This window comes from Pteropus vampyrus, unplaced genomic scaffold (assembly GCF_000151845.1).
Source record: "Pteropus vampyrus isolate Shadow unplaced genomic scaffold, Pvam_2.0 Scaffold56, whole genome shotgun sequence".
NCBI lineage: Eukaryota > Metazoa > Chordata > Mammalia > Chiroptera > Pteropodidae > Pteropus > Pteropus vampyrus.
This window is the reverse complement of record NW_011888837.1, coordinates 4,628,396-4,631,505: the sequence shown is the minus strand read 5'-3', so window position 1 is coordinate 4,631,505 and position 3,110 is coordinate 4,628,396. Positions and strand designations below refer to the sequence as shown.

Genomic DNA, 3,110 nt, shown 5'->3' with positions numbered 1-3,110 from the left:
ATATTTTCATTGAGAGCCCTATGCCAACATGAGGGGTAATGGCCACCAGGCAGGTCAAGCTGGAAAGACCATGTGAGATAGACCCTCTGCCTCCACCTCCAAGTTCCTGCAGCATCAGAGCAGCACAGAAAAACAGCAGACCTTTTCCCGTGGCTTCCCACACACGTTTCCTTACTGAGTCCAGGCAAGAGCTCAGCTGAGAGAAAGCCGATGGACTGGGATTGCCCTCTTAGTGTGGGGACCTGGAAGCCAAAGGGCACGGGCAGCCTATGGACATCAGCAGCAGACGGCAGTACGGACGGATGCCAAAAGCCAAAGCCGGCTCAGATGAGGCCTCTTTACAAGGAGTTCACGGTTGCCCATTCCATAAATGTCAAGAACGTACATAAGAATGCTAGGAATCAAGATCATCCTTAGGGAAACGGTTAAAAAAAAAAAAGTGGGAGGAGGAGAAGAATCTCGAATTGGCTAAAAATTTACTCAAGAAGGATTGGGTTTCTCAGGACTAGAGTCACATCCTGATACAGCTCTTGTCCTGGTGTGCTAGAGTCCTTGGAGAGAATCTGCTCATCTTGATTCACTGGCAGGCCCCTAGTAGTGCCCAGACCAGAAACAGGCCCTCACCGGCTCCTAGATAGAGTCGGTCAGCAGGCGTCTTTCCTCACACCCACCAGGGAGTTGGTACCCACCATGGTGTGGGATAAACCCGTTTCTCTCTTCTCCTAGGGCTACTACAGAGTTCTGGGGAAGGAAAAGCTCCCAAAGCAGATTGTCATGGTGAAGGCCAAATTCTTTAGCACAGGGGTCCCCAACCCCTGGGTTGCAGACGGGTGCAAGTATGTGGCCTATTAGGAACTGGGCTGCACAGCAGGAGGTGAATGACAGGCAAGTGAGCTAGGGAAGAAGTTTTGTCTATATTTGCAGCCACTCCCCGGCGCGAGCATCACGGCCTCAGCTCCACCACAGATCATCAGGCATTAGATTCTCATAGGAGCACTAGTCCCTGGTGCCAAAAAGGTTGAGGACTGCTGCTTTAGCAGAAAGGCGGAGAGGAAGATTAAGGGTATGTGTGGGGGTAGGGAGCTTACGTCCTGGTGACTTGAAGTTACATGGATGGAGGTTCATTGAATGCTAACCAGTGCTTTCAAAAATTAAAACAAAGAAAAAACCGGGTTTTAAATGGGAAGAATTGAATTTATCTTGATTAGAAAGAATGAGTTTTCTATTAACAAGTAGAAATTGGGGGTCATGAGTTAATTTAATTCAATTGTAGAGAAATAAAATTACTTCTTAGCTCACTTGACATTTGTAACAGTAAAAATTTACTCCCCCAACACATTTCAGTATAAATTTACTGTTACTATTTCAATTTTATCTCAAATTTCAGAACGAGAGTCTTAAAGTCCTCTTTAAATAAAGTTTTAATCCTCAGTGCAAGAATTTGAAGGAATTTAGGAGCTATAGCAGTGGGCACTGTGGTTTTCACCCCTCTATCCACTCCACCCTTCCTTTGTTGTGCACATGATGACTCTGTCTCTAGGATGAGCTCACCTGTGCTGTATGGACTGGTTCAGGAAAGCCGAGGCTTAGCCAATCAGCACATGACATTTCCCAGGCCAGAGGGTCATGAGCAATCCAGCCCCGTGCTAAGGACAGGCCTCCTGTCTCCCGAGATGAACACTGAAACAGGGAGCCAGCCTTAGTTTGAAATTGACACCATAGAAAGTAAAGATATCTGGCAAGTTAATAAATCAAACGGACACTGAAACCACTGCTTCTGAACTTTCCAGTGCTAAGTTAATCAGTATCTTTTATCATTTAACTCATTTTAAGTTGGGGATCATGTTACATGCAACCAAAACACCCTAAAATATTGCAGTTGGAGAAGGGGATTTTCTCAGCTCTTAAACCTCAATGTATAAGGAGGGGGCTCACGATAGTTGTCTCATATTTGATGCCTTCTTTCTAGAAGAGTATTTAATGAAAAAACACCAACAAAGAAATAAGAACAAATTCTACGAAGTGTAAAACCCAGAATTATCCTTATTTTTCTTATTTCATATTTATCTTCCCTCCAACCAGTGGTGTCATTCTTCTAGTGACCTGTGCACAGTGGATCTATCTTTCTTTCCCTTCCCTCCCTCCCTGGTCTTTTCTTTTTTAAAAAGAGGAGGGTGGGACAATGAGGAGACAGAGGATAAAGAGAAAGAGAAAGGAGGCAAGCAGGCAGGCAGGCCTCAGTGACAGCTCCCTGCTTCTGATCAAGTGGATGGCGCATTCCTTATTAGCTCTTATATAAAACGAAGAATGTGTGCTTCCATTGTTCAGGGATATTGGGTGACTCCAAGAGAACAATCCATTCCACAGATTCCATTGACAACTCATGACCAGGTGATGCAAGCAGCGGAACACAATGCACTTCGATTGTTTGATCTGTCATGGATATCAAGGCTGACGGCTACAGGATGATTATATTTCACTCACCCAGCTTCTCTCTCATGTACCACACCTAGGCTCTTACAGTTACGTCCCAGGCCAGAGTTTAGGATAAGCCATTGGACAGGACGATTATCAAAATGCGAACATTGACTTTACCAAATGGCATTTAAAAACAACCTGCCAGAGACTCCAAGTGTGTCAGGGAAGGCCATTATCCTGCATGTTGTACAGTGTACCCAAGACTTCCTCCTGGAGGACCTCTCGCTCACATTCTTTTATTTCCTTCCTGTGGCTGCAGATCGACAATGTACAAAGGGAGTCACTGTCTTTAAGATGTCAGATTTTGCAAGTTCCTGACCTCTCATTGGTCTCCTTCGCTTGGCCTTCTCCTTTTGCCCTGCTTTTCAGGTTCCATGCTTGGCCTTCTACTTGTCACTACATACTTTTTCTCTCTACACTCTAACTGGAAAATCTCAAAATGCGTGATAGCACTCAACATCAATATACGCATGAGTCACCAGGCCAGGTCCATTTCCTGTGCTTCAGGTCATCTCACTGAGCCCTCCAGCTGGCCCTTCAAGTTTAGCACATCCAAATTGCGCACAGCCTGCATCCCCCTCCCCCGCCCCCCGCCTCCCACAACCTCTGTCTGTAGCTCTTCCTTCTCTTCC

General features: G+C 45.7%; 1 non-coding gene across 1 annotated transcript; it reads left to right on the top strand.

Annotated features, from left to right (window-relative positions):
- Positions 1-498: 498 nt before the first annotated feature.
- LOC111740012 lies at positions 499-618 on the top strand. The gene has a single exon (XR_002780447.1). It is a non-coding gene; the product is annotated as a small nucleolar RNA SNORA3/SNORA45 family (small nucleolar RNA).
- The last annotated feature ends 2,492 nt before the right edge of the window (positions 619-3,110 follow it).